The 17406-nt window shown below is 39.9% G+C and overlaps 1 protein-coding gene across 2 annotated transcripts in view; it reads left to right on the top strand.

The window, feature by feature from the left end:
* dab2ipa (DAB2 interacting protein a) overlaps nt 1-17406 on the top strand; it is a 121092-nt gene that overhangs the window by 49667 nt on the left and 54019 nt on the right. The window contains exon 1 of one of the 2 annotated variants that reach the window (XM_036579390.1): nt 6742-7020. The exons of the other annotated variant lie outside the window; for it this stretch is intronic. The gene's annotated coding sequence lies outside the window, so the exon portion shown is untranslated. Of the gene's footprint in view, nt 1-6741; nt 7021-17406 lie in introns of those variants that run through there. 2 annotated transcript variants of the gene reach the window in all.

Raw genomic sequence — 17406 nt, forward strand, 5'->3', positions numbered from 1 at the left:
GGTCACATTAAACATAATTCAGCGCATCATATAATCATTCATACATCTTGTTTTCCTCAGATTTTCAATTAAATTGTAATGGCTTGCTTGCCTCTTAAACATCTTCTGAATTTCGATTGCGTTGTTGTGCAGCAGCAGGTGGGGAAAATAATGTTAACAATAAATACTATCATGTTTCACCCCTCTACACACACACCTCCCCCACCTGTCATTGAGTAAAAGTTTTCTGCCCTCCCTGATAATTGCGTTTCGTTTGGAAGTACATCCTGGTACAGAATAATGCATATTTTCAGTAATTACAGCCTGTAATGTCAGGGGGATTTTGTCTTAACCTGCTGCAGTTTTGTATATTTGACACTGTCCACAGTGCAGTAAGCTATTCAGCAACACCCTGCAGAACAACTCGCAAATGTGTGTGTGAAGTGCTTTGTAGCAATCTCAGGACAAATGAAATCACAAAAAGGTCTCCAGATATCATTGCAAAGGTCTAATATGTCTCACCAAGTAGGGATTATTTCCAGACAATACAGTCATTAACAAAAGTTACCAAACTGCTTAAAGAGGAACACCGACTTTTCAAAATGTTTGCGTATTTCAGTCATTTAGAGTGGTGTGATGTGAAGTGGTTCACTGTAGAGAAACTTACAGACTCAGATTTTTACAGTGGTGCTGATAGGAACCAGGGGTCACCATGTCTACAACACAAATATAGACATTTTATTTACTATCCAAAACCATCAGTGAAGCTTTGTGTCGTCTGAGTTTTTATATGCAATGTTGAGGAAGGTAAAATAACGGCAAATCTGGAAAAAAAAGGTTTCTTTGGGTACTATTTTGCCTTATAAGATCCTACATGATCCTACATGTGATTTTAAAAAGTACATTGTAGCCCAAAAGTTTATTTCAGAACTATCATAGAACAATGTCTTGGTCTTCAGGCAGTGTATTCATCACCATTTTATGCAGTAGCCTTTTGTGATGTTGCTTGTAGAGGCATTAAACTCTTCAGACGTCTGGTTCCTATGACCAATCAAAAATTCTAACTTGGCAAGCTTCTCTAGAGCAGAGCATTTCACATCAAACCACTCTGAATGACTTTGTTTACATCTTAACAATTGACTTATGGAAATAAAAAAAAATAGCTGGAATCTCCCTTTAATACCTGTTTTGGTCATTTGTTTTTTTTCTGCCATTGAAAAACAAAAAAGGAATAGAACATTTAGAAGGGCAACAATGATCAATCATCTAGGACAGTGGTTCTCAGACTGGTCCACGGGGTTCCCCAGATGGTCCACATTTTTACTCAATCCCAACTCGCAAAACTCAGGGACTTAAAAGAATGGATCACCTGGGGTTCCCTGAGGTCAGGTTCGGAAACCACTAGAATACCTAATAATGGAGGTAATTGGATAATGCTGCCTAAACATGAACGTTACTTATCTGTGATAGATTTTCAGAGACCATATTGGTGTCCAAAATATAACTTTGTCATAAGGCTGCAGTTTTGTTCAAAGTCTTATTAATATGTTAATATATTTATTGCTGGTGTTTCTTAGTGATTTTAGTCTCATCTGAATTCGCCAGGTCAGTTATTTTTACAGACTGTGTGTCCCTCATCAGTGAATTACAGCAGCTTTTACCTGCTACAAAATGAACCATAGAAATTCCATATTATATTAGTGTCATACGAATTGCCATGTCATTAAATATTCCATAATTTCCTAAGAAAAAAGGAGTTGTGTACTGAGCCACTTGACAAAAACATTTTCTTTTATTCTCCATGCCCCAGTAAAGCCAATATACCACTCTGGACATATACAGAAAAAGTCATATTTTGTTGGGTGATGACAATCCTAAAGACAGCTATATAGATGTTTAGGGTAAACGAAATTGTGATAAATTCAACCTGCCTGTGTTTTCTACCTGTGATGAGCTCAATGAGTTGCCTATGAAACTTTATTGTTGTGATGTTGTGTTGAGATTTCTTATCCTGTGCAGATTGATCATAAGCAGTACAGATGTCCTGTAATTAAACTGCATTACCCCACCTCCCTATGTAAAATGAATCCCGTTCAAATAGTATTTACACTGCTCATGCTGAATCACTGCCACTGCGATTAGCTATACATTTAACGTGTTGCTGGCCTCTCTCTTGGTGAAGACTCAAATGCAGCCTGTCACATCATGTGTGCGTCGGCAGCATGTAACAAAGACTTGACCTCGATGCTCCAGCCTTGAAGGACGAGAAAAGTGACTTTTGTTTTATCAGCGCAGGCTGAAAAGCTTTTTAGCAGCTAACTGAGAGCGGTGGCGCGGCTCTCGGCTGGAAGGACAGATGTCTCTCTTTCAGTGTCGAGTGAAAAACCTAATTGAAAGCGCAGATATGTTGGAGACCATGACATTTCACATCAGTGTTTTCAGTACCAACGTCGGTGCTTTGCATTTGCAGCAGTGCAGCGTGCTTTGAAAAGTGTGGCTCATCCACATCCTTTTTTTTTGCTCTCTAGGTTACAGTGTGCCGCAGTTCTTTTCTCACGCGTTTTCAGAAGTACGCCTCAGAGGCTTAAGGCTCGAGTCCTTGTGGTGCTGTACAGAGCATGCATGGCTGTCATGTGGAGCGGCCATGAAAATTCATGAACATATACAGTCAGACAGCTACATGCTCAGAGCCTGGTAGTGAATCTGCACACTGCTTGCTGGTTTGTATGCTTTTATGCTTCAGTTGAAAATCACAGTGAAATTTCCCTGAAAAGAATGTCTGTATATGGAAGCTTTGTGTGGTTCAGATGGACCCTCTTCAGACGACCAGTTTTCAGCTCATGTGGAGGTGTCCAGAGTGATGACGGTGATGGAGGCAGTTTTGGTGGTCTACCAGGTCTTGGAGGGTTTTTGCGTGTCCCATTTCCTCTATGTATTTTAATGTTTTACACTCTGGATTTGGAAAAGGATTATGTGAGTGTATCTTATTCTAATCTCTTATAAGAACATTTAGAAGGGCAGCAATGATCAATCATCTAGAACAGTGGACCGTCCACATTTTTGCTCAATCCCAACTCACAAAACACAGGGACAGACCAAAAACGTGGATCGTCTGGGGTTCTCCGAAGTCATGTTTGGAAACCACTTATCTAGAATACCTAACAATGGAGGTAATGGGATAGTGCTACTCTCTTGAAAAAGATGGTGCTTTAAGGGTTCTTTAGTAAAAAAAAAAGGGTCTATATAGAACAGTGAACACTCAAAGAATCCTTTGCATTATTAAAATGATTAAAGGGTTCTTTGCACCGTGAAATAGTTCTTCAGATTGATCGAAAATATGCATGAATGTGCTATAGATGGTTCTGTGTTGCACCCCTTTCAAAAAGGTTCTATATAGAACCATCTACAGCACATTCTCCATCAGTCTGAAAGACCCTTTCATTATGCAAAGAACCTTTTAATAATGCAAAAGGTTCTTTGAGTGTTCATGGTTCTGTATAGAACCATTTTCTTTACCGAAGAACCCTTGAAGCACCATCTTATTTTTAAGCGTGTTTCTAAATATGAGCCTTACTTATCTATGACAGATTTTCAGAGACCATATTGGTGTCCAAAATATAATTTTATCATAAGGCTGCAGTTTTGTTCATAGTCTCAGTTCATATATTTATTATGTTATCCATCCTCCTCATTGTGTTGGTTATAATTGTTTGCATTGGCTGTGCGGTTGTTATAGAGTACAGTCTGAATGTGTGTGTCGGGATTAGGCAGTATGATTGTAGAGTACATACTGTTAGTGGCTAGTAGGCAGGATGGGTATATAGAGTGCATACACAATATGGACAAAAGTATGTGGACACCTGACCATCACACCTATATAAACTGAATAGAAATACGGTTACTAAACCATGAGTATTAATGTGGAGTTGCCGCACACACACTCTCTTCTAGGAAGGCCACTGGACATCCTCCACACCAAACATGTCAAGCCATGTCATTATGGACCTCACTTTTTGCCTGTAGTGTTAACACTACCCTTCACAGGAACCAAGGGGCCGAGCCCAAACTCTGAAGAACAGCCCCTGCCTATTATCCCTCCTCCACCAAACTTTACTGTTGGCACCGTGCTTTCTGGTAGTTAGCGTTCTTCTGGCATCCACCAAACCCAGATTCTTCCATCAGACTGGCAGGTAGTGAAGCGTGATTCATCACTACAGAGAACATGTTTCCACTGCCCCAGAGTCCAGTGGCGGTGTGCTTTACACTTAGGAATTATATCCACATACTTTTGGCCATATAGTGTAGGCTAGTAGGCAGTATGGTCATAAGTATATACTGGAATTGAGCAATGGTCAGTATTAGCTAGTGTCAGTGCATGCTGTTTGTGGTCAGTGTGCAGTATGTTTCTATAGAGTGCATGCTCAGAGTGGTGAGTAGACACTACTGTTGTTAGGGTGTTTACACTGTGTGATCATCAAGCAGCAGGTTTTTCCCATGACCCGAGGCCTTCTGTGCCTTGTTCATCATCTCTTTTCCCTTTGTCCTCTTGCAGCATATTCATGTCATACACTGTTCTCTGCTTATCAGACTAATTGTATTGTGCATTAGATACAGCACTACATCTACTGCAAAGCCAATTGATTTGTCCTTGTTTATGTGGTGTCTGTCAGAATCCACGGCTGATTTTGTTCAGAAATGATTCCCTTCTTTTACATGTGCGAATGACTTTATTAGGTATTTTAGGCAAATGTTACCTTTTTGTGATTTTAGCATGATGGAATGTTTTGTTTGATTGTTTCTTTGTAATGTTTAGGGCTGAATTGTAAATCCATGCACTGGTGGGTTGTGGCGTGTCAATCCTGTTCTCATGTCTTTTCTTTGGATGAGGCCCTTTTTTATCCTGGTTATTATGGCGTAGGCTATGTATTCTTAATAGCCTACATTAATGCAGAACATCTGTGGCTTGTGCACTAAGCTTCTTTGGCAATCTCATAATTGATTTTTTACAAAATAATGATTGACACTCCTCTCAGCCAATCACAGTTGTCTCTAAGTGTTCCTTCCTCTGTAAAGCAAAGGAAAAACTTTGACAGAGCTCCTCAGAATAAACCTGCAGTGAGAACGGTGCTGGCAGTAAAATGGTCAGAATAATTAGACTGGGAAATAATGGAAAGGTGTTGTTGAGGCACATATCCTATCCTTATCATGCTATCCTTGTCAAGTGGAGATGCTGCTGTGTTTATTTCATTCCTGAAGCTGAAAAAGTTTTGGACCTAACTTTGTGGAACACCAGACTCACAGCTCAGTGTCAAAACTAGTAACAGACAGACTTTGGCTCACTCTGAGGTAGGCTAAATTTTATCTGGGTTACAGTTTTTGCTAAAAATCATTTTAATATGATGTCTAATGATAAATAACGTTACAGGAAAATGAAAAAGATTAGTTATCTTAATTGTTAACTTTTCATAACCGAGCTGCTGAAAGCTTGACAGATCAGTCGGATTAAACAGGACTGTGTAGCTCACACACACTGTGTGTAAAGCTAAATATTAATACACTCGTACACAGACCACTCTTTGTATTGTTTCATCAAGTTTTCTGAAGGATCTTGTACAAAAGATGACGAGTCCTCCTCAGCATCTAACATTGCTCCGACTCGCTGCAGTGTTAGCTTTAGCATTAATGTGAAGGAGCAGCTTCTGTTGCTAACCCCCCCCCTTATAAAAACATGAAAACCTGCCACTTTAACACCAAGTGACAAAACGATTTTGATGGTCTGATTAATGTCAACATTTTTGTTTGTTTTAAATTGGCCTACATTCATATTTTGTTAGTCCTCAGATATGTTTATCTTTACTGAACATGCCAGTTTATTTTTTATGAAAAATGTTTCAGATGTGCTCTGTGTGCTTCTGGATTGTCCCTTGTGTTACTGAGTTGTTTAGTTTGTTAGTACTGCTACTCAAGTGCTACAGATGCTACCAGGTAGCCTGAACTGAAAGTTTGATAGACTGAGCAAAAGTAACTAAGTGAGCCTTTTCTCAGAATTTTGCAAACGGTCAACTGAATGACATTTATCATTATTTTTATTATTATTGTTTATTTTATTATATTATTTATATTTTACACATGTTTAATGTTATATATATTATTAATGTGTCTGCGTATACAGTTTTTGGTTGGTTGGTTGTTTTCAGGCTCTTCTAACTTTAAGCTATACATACACACCATCAGTCATTTTATTTTTAGGAAGTAAGTATTTTTTAAGGTGTAAAAGCTCGTTGCGGTTTTATGACTGTGCTGCAGGGAAGGGTGGTCCCAGCGCAGGGTTGGGGGGTCACTGTATCACAAAAGAACACAGGACAAAGACCACACACACAAATACACTCTCACACATACAGCAGGCAAGGGGGCAGGGCCAGCTCCCACTGCACTCAGCCTGCTTCCTCTGCATACAGGAGAAAGAGAGAGCGACAGAGAAAGTAAGAGAGAGAGAGAATGAGAGAGAGAATGAGAGAGAGAGAGAGAGAGAGAGAGAGAGAGTCTGATAGAGGAAGCACGGGAGCAGTGGCCCACTTAAAGGAGAAGTGTGGATTGCAACTAGGACAATCTCTTTCTCTCTCTCTCTCCTCTCTCTCTCTCTCTCTCTCTCTGTACCTACCTACCTGTCTGTCTACTGTCTATCTATCTCTCTCTCTATCTCTCTCCCCCCTTCTTCTCTCTCACTTTCTTTTGCTTCTCTTTCTCTTCCTCCCCCCTCCCCTTCTCTCTGAGTGGGGGCTTGAATAAGGAGGCTGGACCGAGTGAGGGAGGGGGTAAGAAGGAGGGGTATGTGTGTGTGTGTTTGTGTGTGTGTGTGTGTGTGTGTGTGTGTGTGTGTGTGTGTGTGTGAGCACAGCGAGCAGTCTGCATGCGCTCTCTGCTCCCTACGGCTCGGAGCCGCAGCCAAACGGAGCTTGATTTCTCCTCCCCACCGTCACTACCGTCCTCATCCTCAGCTCTGGGCGGGATCGTTTCTCAGGGATCTGGACGGAATGCCTGGTGAGTGTTGCCTCTGAATGGGTTAGTACATTATATGGAATGGCATCTCTTGTTACCGTAGCAGCGTTGCTAGGAATGGCATGCTTTTGTTTCTATATGTTTCTGTTTGGCAGCTGAAGGTTGCGCTTGTAAGCGGCTCATGAACAATAGGAAGCTATTGCTAGTAGTGCAGGCAGCAGCTGACGGGCGGTGAATGGGTGAATGAATTAGGGCTATTAACTCCCCTCAGCATCCCCTGCGCTGTCCTTTGTGTGTTAGCAGAGGTGGAACCCCATGCTGGGAGACTGATGCGGACTGTGTCGCCCGGCCAGGCTCGTTGTAATATCACTGCGCTGTGTAGCTGCTTAATTAGATGAGGAAATGTGTTGAATTGTGGCTTGAGCTTCACTTCATGAGGTGCTTTATCTCCGCTCCTCCATAACTGGGTGGTGGCACGTGCTGTTGGGAGCATCTCTGAATCTGAAAGTGCCAGCACAGATTCACAATATGCAGCGAGATAGTGTTGTCTGTCGACGGGCGTAAATTGTTGCTGCTGCTGCTGCTGTTGCTACTGTATGTGTGGACGTGTGGCTGTGAGCGGCAGAAGCAGCTTATTGTAAATATTAGCTGGAGAGCTTTGTAGAGCTCCAGACTGGAACACTATGTGGGGATAAAGACTCTGGCATCGGCGCTTGTTTTCTGCTCCCATTCATAGCATGCATTTTTAGACATCTTTGGGAATATTTTGGTGCAGATAAACGATTTTTAATGCTTTGACTGTTTCTTTATTGATTTGTAATGCAGAGCAACATCTGGACATGACATCACCTGAATAGCTCTCACTTACATTGTGGTGGACACTATAATATACATTAAAATATCATGTATCATGTATGACAGCATGACTTTTTACAAGAATAGATAGGTTTAGCTTTAACATAGTTCTCTTTGTCATTTAGCAATCTGCTGTCATTTAAGTTGGTATTAGTGGAATACATGTATTTTATTGCTAGTATTAGATAGTTGTCAAATAACATTGGACTGACCATAAAGAACGTATGACTATGTGAGTACCTGCACATTTGTTTGTGTAACGAAAGTTTATTAGCAATTTGAAAGAGCTAGATAGATAGATAGATAGATAGATAGATAGATAGATAGATAGATAGATAGACAGTTAACCACTCCAGGTGCCAGGTAGTTATTATGCTTTATCGCAGAAAGTCAGGGACAAAATGTATAGGCTAATAGTTCAGTGAAATGTTGTAACAGGACTATAAAGCACAACAGTTTTCCTCATAAATAAGATAAATCAAGTATCTTATGTTTTGCTACTACAAAATGCGAGTGCCTTAATGTGAGCGTGTTGATCAAGAAGGCAGAAATAATGAAGCTGTAGCTAAACCAGCTATTCTAGCTGTGTTCTGTGATCTCAATGTCACTGCAACAAACTAACAGAGTGGTCATCCTCCTAGGAGGAAAAACTTTGTGTAGAAGACTACAAGCAGGGTCCTTATAGGGAAGTCTGTCCACTCAGCAGCCATCTTGGCAGTGCCACTCGGCAGTTAGACCACGCTTTGATCTCTCTGAATGGGGAGGGACCGAAGAATTTGAAACCGAAGGCTGAATCACCCTTTCAGAAACATATTTGACATCACTGGTGAAATCTGACAAAAACCTCATAAATAGTTTGTAGCGTTTGGCCTAATAAAGCGCAATAAAACCAATTTTTTCGGGTTGTTCTGGCTGCTTCGTTCGTGCAGATCTCCACAACTGAGCCCAAATAGGGGTTTTTTTTCCAAGCAATCCTATTGGCTCTTTTTACTGAAGGGTGTGACTTTCTCCGTAAACAGACATGTTGAGCGTTACAAACTTTCCCATTCATTTTCCAACCAGTGACCTGTATGCCTCTTTATAAGGCTCTGCTATGAGCCGTCACTATCTGCCGCTGCGCCGGTTAGCTCTAGTGTTGGTTCTTGCTCATTTGCTAATTGGAAACACAGTGATCAAAAGATTCTGCTTGACTCTCATTAAAAAGGTGTTTTCTATGCAAAGTTTTCACTTATGTTACTGAATTATTTAATGTGCTGGCATGACTAAACAGTTTACCATGTTTGTGTGTTATTATACGTTAACATCAGACTTCCTCGCAAAGAAAATGTTCATTTATTTGTTAACTTTTACATATACTCAAATATCACAATGACAATGCACGTCCTAGTAGATGAACTGTACTGAACGCCAGGGTGGCAGTTTGTACACAGTATAAACAAACACAATGAAACACAAGTGTTGGTCAGTGTATTATATATAAAAGCAAATAGGGCTGTGAGCATGTGTTAGCAGTTTTAAATATAGTTTTTTTGCATAAATTTGGGAACACATCCTCTACAGAGAACACGCTTTAATGCACATTTTAATGCACAATTACTGTTAATTTGCCAAATTTAACATAAATGAATATAAAAATAAAACATAAAAGTTGCCCTGTGCAAAAGTTATGGCACATTGGATATTTTATTATGTGAAACTTAGAAAATACGTAGATATTGGGCACTAAAATGTGCAAAAAATGGCATATATAAGTCTGTTCCCTGTAGTGGGTGTGTTAACTTATTTTCACAAAACATGTAATTTGTCCAGAACTGTCTGGACTTTTACATGTGACTGTATATAGGGAAATGTACTTTGTTAATGACCGAGGCAAAATTTGGCTGCATCAAAAAACAGTGGACATCATGTGCATATAATAAATAGACACATAATTACACATACTGCACATGCTACACATAAATCATGGTTAGTGTGTGGTTATTGTTGACAGCCCCAGGGTGTGGGCATAGGTTAGCTGAGCAGAATGCTTGGCTGGCCATCATGGCCTTCTCTCTGGTGGCAGGTGGATTAAATTAAGTGGAAAGAAGCCCTGGTGAGGAAGACTCAGGCCCTTTCTCTTTGTTAGTGTCTGCAGTGGCTCTTGTTGATCATGGCCTCTTGCAGATTGACTGTGCCATTTATGTGGAGTCTGTCCAGTGTGCTACGTTGAGTCACTCCGGTCCAGCTGCTCAAAGAGCCGTAATCACAAATGTTAAGGGCAGAATTTGAGCTCGTAAACAAACCTGCTGGATCCTGTTCACTCCAGAAAGCTCCGTCGGAGTGAAGTCTCGCTTTCTTTTAGCAGTTAAACACTCGCCAAGGTTAGCAGAGATATGTCAGTGCATTTTAATGGCCTCCCTATAGGCAGCCTTTTCAGAGCTGTTCTTTCTTCGTGTCTCCTCTCTTTGCTTTTTTTTGTCAGTACTTGAGTGGCTATGTATTACAGAGTGCTTTTTTGATCGAGGGAGAAAAGGGCTGTTACAGCCAAGTAGAAATTAGCTGAGCACTGTACTGTGAGGCCTTTAGCACATTACAGAATGAGTTGGTTTTGGCTGGTTATTAGACGGAAGTTCATGTCATTTTATTGGTTATATTTTCCAGCACATGATAGTAATCCTTGACCTTTGACAGTCCATTCCAGTCTTAGTTGACTGATTGCAGAATGAATAATGGAAATGTTAAGAGTTGAGTAGCAGCGTTTTTCGAGCGTTTTCTTCTTAAATGCTGCATCGTGCACGGAATACGCATTCAGAGCAACATTAGCTCTGACCCCATCCTCACCCCATCTCTGGCGCTTTAAAAACGCATGAATTTCTACCAGAGCATTACCAAAATAAGCTGCTTTTGAAAAAGAGGCTTGCAAGTTTTAAGACTGACCTTGTCAGTAGCCATGGGATTACGTAAGAAGCTGTCTATGAACTTGAGGAACACAGAAGTGCTGAAATGCTGTAATAAGCTCAGTCTCGTGGGCTACTGAATAACCACGTCTTTATTAGAGAGCTGTTTACTTCAATGGAGTGAGATGATTTTCATTCTGGCAGTTTTAATTTAATGGCACAGTCATAAACGCGAGTTAAAACTCCTCTGGCCAAGTAATGCTTTGTAGATAATCTTAGTGAAAATAAGTTAACACATCATTTAAATATGCAAAAGTGCATTATATCATTATTTGTGTACAGCTGTTCAAAGCTATGTTTGCTAGTCATGTACTGGCTAATTGTTACACCATTTTTATAGACGACAGCATGTGATACACCACCATAAACCACTATAGCAAGTAAATTTATTTAAGCATGTGATGTTTAGTGATCCAAAATTTGAGCCACCAGAACAAATTTCGTTTCGAAAGGAGGAATTAGACAATCGATTTGTAATAACTAAAAAATAGTGGAATTTATTGCCTTGAGTGAACAACTGTTCACTGTTGTGAAGTATCACAGGCCAATATACTGTGATAATTTTAGTAGGTGTATTTTATGTAAGCTGTTTTTATATATTGTCAGCTCACTTTAGTCCTTCTGAAAGCTGATTCAATAAATACTAATCTTAATTACCGTGTATTTTTTACATTTAATGTGTTAATTCAAAATATATATAAATTGGCAAATTAAATAAAAAAAAAAAACGCTTTGCATTTTCAGTTTTGATTTTTAGATGAGTGGATCAGGGTGTATCCTGCCTTCCGCCCAATGACAGCTGGGATAGGCTCCAGCACCCCACCGCGACCCAGAATGATAAGCGGTTTAGATGATGTATGTATGTATGTATGGATCTTTGGGTGAATTTTGGTTTCGGTTTTGGCCAGAAATGTTCATTTTGGTGATTTTGGTATGCAGCATACAATGCTGTTTGGTGGCTTTAAGCTTTCATTACTTGTTAGCTACATTAGCCTTTTAGCTCGAGTGCAAAACTGAAGAAGCAAACTTCAGACACCAAGAATGAATGGGAAAATTGCACAAATTAGATTTTTAGCATTCAGTTTGTATTTATACATTTGTGCTATCTCTGTTTTTTGCTAAGTTCAGCTCACACTTTTCTTTGCTAACCTGGCTTATTTAGTGATACATCACTCGAGTGCTTGGCCCCCTTCTTGGCTCCAGTTTTGAATGGTGCTTCTCTTTAAGACGTGCCTGCATTGCTGGTTTCCTGACACGCAGGCTTGCTTGGCAGTCATTTCCTATTTGGAGCAGAGATCTCAGGGGAGGCCCACTTCCTGCTGGCAAGTGTGGGAACTGTGTTGGAGGCGGAGTGGACTGCGCAGTGGCCTGTCAGACTGGGACCTGGGACACATACTCGGAGCAAAGAGCGGCCTGCAGAGCCCAACACGGTTTTAATTACACACCCACCAGCTCCACTTTCCAATGCTGCTTCATATCATGTATAGCCTCCATATTGTGCTGTTTTTTTAGAAAAATAGAAATGTTGCTTAGCTCTTTTCTCAGATAATGGCAGAGGTTCGCCTCTGCTGAATGATCTGGAATGTTAGGTGTAAAAAATGCAGTTTAACGATGCTTGATGTGGCATAGCTTCTTTGTTGTCTTGATCATGTTTTTAGTTCTGCACTGTTAACATGACCCCATGGGGCACCCTTAAAGCAAATTCACTTGATTTTCTCTGAACCACTGCAGCAGAAATAGGAATCTGACATAGAAATGACCTGTGTGTGTTTTACTCTGAAATAGAATGCCGTGTTTTTAAATAGAAATGCTTGGAAATGCATGATGGGTGTGTTCAAGACACAACGAATTGTTCCCTTGGGTGCTTTGAGGCAGCGCGGCGCTCACTGCCCTAAAAGCACCAGCCAGAGGACTGTGCAGTGTTTGAGCTTAACCTTCTAGCACCAGCGTCTTAGAGCGGAGAAGCAGGAAAAAAGCTGATAATTGTGCTCACTTTTTGAACTGATCCTTCATTGTCAGCTTTGTGGTTCAGTAGGATCATGCTTCATCGCTACGCTAAGCAGTAAGTATTGGAAATGCGCACTGTGCTTATCTTGATGGCTGTAGTTCTGGCAGAACATGTGGGCCTAGTTAAGCGTAGCAGGCCATCTATGATTCTGGCTGTTTTGAAACGTGGAATGTGCAACTGTGGTTTCAGATTAGTTTATTATATTGCTGGCTAATTGTCTTGTTTTGTATGATTTTTTTTTTTCTATAATTTACGGTAAGGCCCTATGATCAGTTATTTTTTAACAGAAATGCAACCACGTGCATAGATTGATGCATTTGGCTTATTTTGCATGAAGTGCTCATAGATATACTGTTACCGCTTTTACAGTAGCCTTAAAATGCTATTTCCACCTGTTTTGGATGCTGTCCCTCAGTTGAACTATGTTTTTTTTCTTCAGTAATGTTGCTGAAATATATTTCAATTGTGTAACATTTCCAAAACTGGACACAAACTGGATTCAACGCACAATATTTTGATATGAAGAAAGCTGCAGTTTGAATCCTGTTCGTACGGTCATCTTTGCAGAGAAGCATCTTCACAGTTGTTTTTCCTTTTACCCCTCATTGCTTGCTAGCAGCCCAATGCAGAGGCACAGCATTTCACACAAAGAGCCCAAAAATGAGTTAAAGGTAAATTCATAATAGAGTTACATTTTTTTATTAATTAAAAATAGCTGAGCCAATTTCCATTCTGCTGGTGGAATGGCCATGAGGAGGCCTGCAGAAAGAGGCTCCAGCAGGCTCTGGAATTGCAACAACTGCTGTGAATTTGCAGAGCCTAATGCAACATTCGTGACCATTTTTGTTTAAAATAGGCTGTAATGGCCTGAATTGTTTCTTTTTTATTATTATTTATTCTTATATATACCAAATATGTATGCAAAAATGCTCTCTGGTATATATTTTTTTGCATTGAAATAATTTTTGTTTTGCATTTTGGACTAACCTAACTGTCCTCTTTTAATTTGCCTTTTAATTCAGATGTTAGGATTTCTGCTTTTTCTACTTCCTTTCATTATTTTGTCTTGTTTTTCTTTAGTTTCTTTGTTCTCAAAGAGCCTTAATAAAACACTACACTGTACATCCAAGCCTGCTATGGCCATAGGCGTGTCTAAATCACAGTCAAACTGACATCTCCCTCTGAATCATGGCCCATACGCCAGTGCTTTTCTAGACAAATGTCTCTGAGGTGCAGCGGCCGGCTGTTAGTGACCTTTGCAGAAGGAGAGGGTCATATGTTATCTAGGTTTGTCCTGGCCTTGACGTGTCGTGCTCTCAGCTGATGAAGGGTGTTGTAGTCAGTATATTCTGCTGCAGGAGAGAGCTAGGCCTGCACAGTGTTCTAGTGTTAGTTGTTATTGTGATCTTGGCCTTTGTAATACTGATATTGAAGGACACAGTGTGGAAATTAGCTGTAAATTATTACAGAATATGTTTGTATTGTGTGCTGTGGGTATTTTCATGATTCCACCTGGTAGCCAGGTCTCCCAATTTCACACAGTGCTGCCCTGTTGGGAAGGTACAGGCTAGCACGTGTCCCTTCAAGTCATGTGGAACCAGCCACCACATCATCATGCTTGGAGGAGAACACTAACTGCCAATTCTAACAGATGCTTGCGTTGGCTAGTGTCACAGTGATTGATAGGGTTATGCCCACCATGAGAGGGAGAACAAATATGTTTTCCTGGACTATCAAATGGAAATCAAATTAAATGTAATTCATTTATGGAATTATGGAATTACATTTAAATAGCATAGTAGCATAACAACATTAACACTAAACCTCTAAATGTTAATATAATGCGTGGCATATCACAATATCGCTGCTGTTGGAAGAAAACCTTTTATCTCCATTTTTGTCCTTTTTCAGTTTTTACATAATTTGTAAATACCTGTTGCCCTTTACATCATGCCTAAATCTCATGATGAATGGACCAAAAAAAAGGCCCAAAGTGACTTGTAAAGGTGTCTGGTTCCATTGACTTGCATTAAAAGTAAAGTAGTTTTTTTCCTTTTCCTGTAAAGTTACCATTTTGGAGATACAAAGTTTTCTTCCGAGCGGTATGTTGTATATGATGTGTGTGCTATTTTTTCTGTAACATGCAGCCCCAGTAAGAAGGATTTGGCTTTTGGTTTCTGAGGTACAGCTCTGCTCTCTGCACATACAAACAGGACTGTGATGATGGACGGATTCTTTCTTTCAGATCAGCACAGATTTACAGAAGTCAGGTGTACAGATAATCGTTGTCTGGCTGTATTACAGTGGCGTACATTTCCTCAGAGTCAGCATGTATTCCTGCTCTCCTGTAAAGACAGATGAGCGTCTAGGCTTATGTTCGATTTCCCAAGCGCCTTGACAGGATCGCTGGAAAAAGGCTGGATTTTTAATATCAGCTGACTGTCTGTCATGAGTTGTTTGTCAATCACTCAGATCCACCAAGAAACATGGAGATATCACCCAGCATGACATCCACTTATGACGACTGTGTGGACTTAAAATAGACTTAAACTTATAATAGAATTATTAGTTAAAATAGAAATTAAAATAGAATTCATTTTTTCATTACCATTTTCCAACCTCTCTTTGTCCTTTACAATGTAACAGGTGTTTTTGTTACTGTACCTTTAAGATATGTGTAAATGAGTTCTGTTTTGATTGGCTGCCTTGTACTGTGCTTCGTTCAAAAAGCAGTCCAGGCTAAGCCACTCCTTAGGGTGAATATATGAAAATGCACATTTGTGACATTGCAGAGTTGTCATATGTGCACTGGTGTGTAAAATTCAGAGACCACCCTTCAATTATTTAATTTCCAGTCAAAACGGCAATTGGAAAAAAAGCTTCAGGAAAAAAAGCAGAAAATAAATCTTACAGAAAATTACACCAAAGCCTTAACAACTGAATATAATATCAATTTTTTCTGTGCTTATTGTGTTCACCCTTTGCCTTTATTGCAGCTTTTATTCTTTTCAGGAGACTCACTTTCAGTTTTTCAAAGAAATCTGCAGGGATATTTTTCCACACCTCCAAAGTTCAGTCTTAGAAGTTGCATTTTGCTTCATATGTTTCAATTAATCCCAATTACAAAGTTAAATGTATATTTCCTACTATTTTTCTGAGACAGAAAATAATAAAAACTTGTGCTTAATGACTTGAAGTGCTTTAATGACAATGTTTTCAATGGCTTAATGTAAACAAAAGGGTGGTCTCTGACTTTTGTACTGTACACTGTATGGACAATGAAATGAATGGTGCATTTTGAAACTTTAATAATGTTTGCATAATACATCAAACTCTTTTATATAAAGAAAAAAGAGAAATCAGTTTTCCGTTATATGGGTTGAATGTTTAGGAGATGATGAGTTCAGCTCAGGACGTCAGTGGCGTGATGTGTCCGGGGGGCTTGCCTGAAGATATTTTTATTGTATTGAATTAGTGCAGTTTGAGGTTTGTGGAGCATGTGAGCTTTCCTCAGCCATCCAGACTGTTCTGATGCAAAAGGTACTTGAAGTCCACTGTATTTGGTGATTGTTTCACTCAAGGACAAGCATTTGAACAGCTCTGCTTTAGCTTCAGTGAAGCCGAGTTCTCCACGTTATAAAAGATTTTTTTTTCTTGGGACAGTTTTGACCTGGAGCAAAATTTCATAATCCATGATTTGATCTGCTAAGATTAATTTCAGTTCACTGGCATTGCCTCGGCTATTTAAGGCTTTGAGGCGGTTTAATTTTCATTGCCTGCTATCACATCTCAATATCTGAAGGCTTGTGGTGGAATTAAAATCTATTCTGTTAGTAGTTTTTTCCGCCTTGTCTCCGGGTTGCGTTGCCTGCTAATTGGGGAGATGAGCTCACAGCTATACTGAGGTCAGCACTGTCTCTTACCTGAGGGTATTACCAGGGCCTTTTTCCCTCAGGCCGGAAGTCAGCCATCTTTAATTCATGACTTAGGAAGAGTGAGTCAATACGAACCCGGCCCTCAGCAGCTGCTCAACTGGCACGGCGTACTCTGCGCATTGATTGCACTAGGACTGCACAATATATCGTTTGTTAGTCTTTATCGCTAATGCTGGAGCGGCAAATTGGGAGAGTCAGGAGATTTTCTGGTGGGCCAGTAATGTTTTAAACTGGTTACTTTGGGCTACCATCATTGGGCCTCATTCACCAACCAGTTTTCAGTAAGATTCTGACATTCACCAATAATTTCTTATTTGGGATTTTTTCATAGGTAAGAATAGAATCTACACACACTCAGGAGCACAAAGGAGCAAACAGTTCTGTGGTTTATGAACACATCATAAATCTGACGTAGACTTGTTCTTAGGACCTTTCTCAAGAACAAATTTAAGAAAACTCTTGGGAATATATTGGTGAATGAGGCCTATTGTGCCTTCTGTGGTCGTCCTTCTTTGTCTCCCTTCATTTAAAAACACAAAAACCCAACACTTGTGACATCTAAGTGTTGCTGTCCCAAGTCTCGTAGACATGGTCATTGGATTGTTTTTGTCCGCTTTATTTATTTATCTATTATAAAGCCAGTTCAACTTATGTAAGTTTGAAGCAGGCTTAACTATCACTGCTGTCGGGACTA

Source organism: Colossoma macropomum, unplaced genomic scaffold (assembly GCF_904425465.1).
Source record: "Colossoma macropomum unplaced genomic scaffold, Colossoma_macropomum, whole genome shotgun sequence".
Lineage (NCBI taxonomy): Eukaryota > Metazoa > Chordata > Actinopteri > Characiformes > Serrasalmidae > Colossoma > Colossoma macropomum.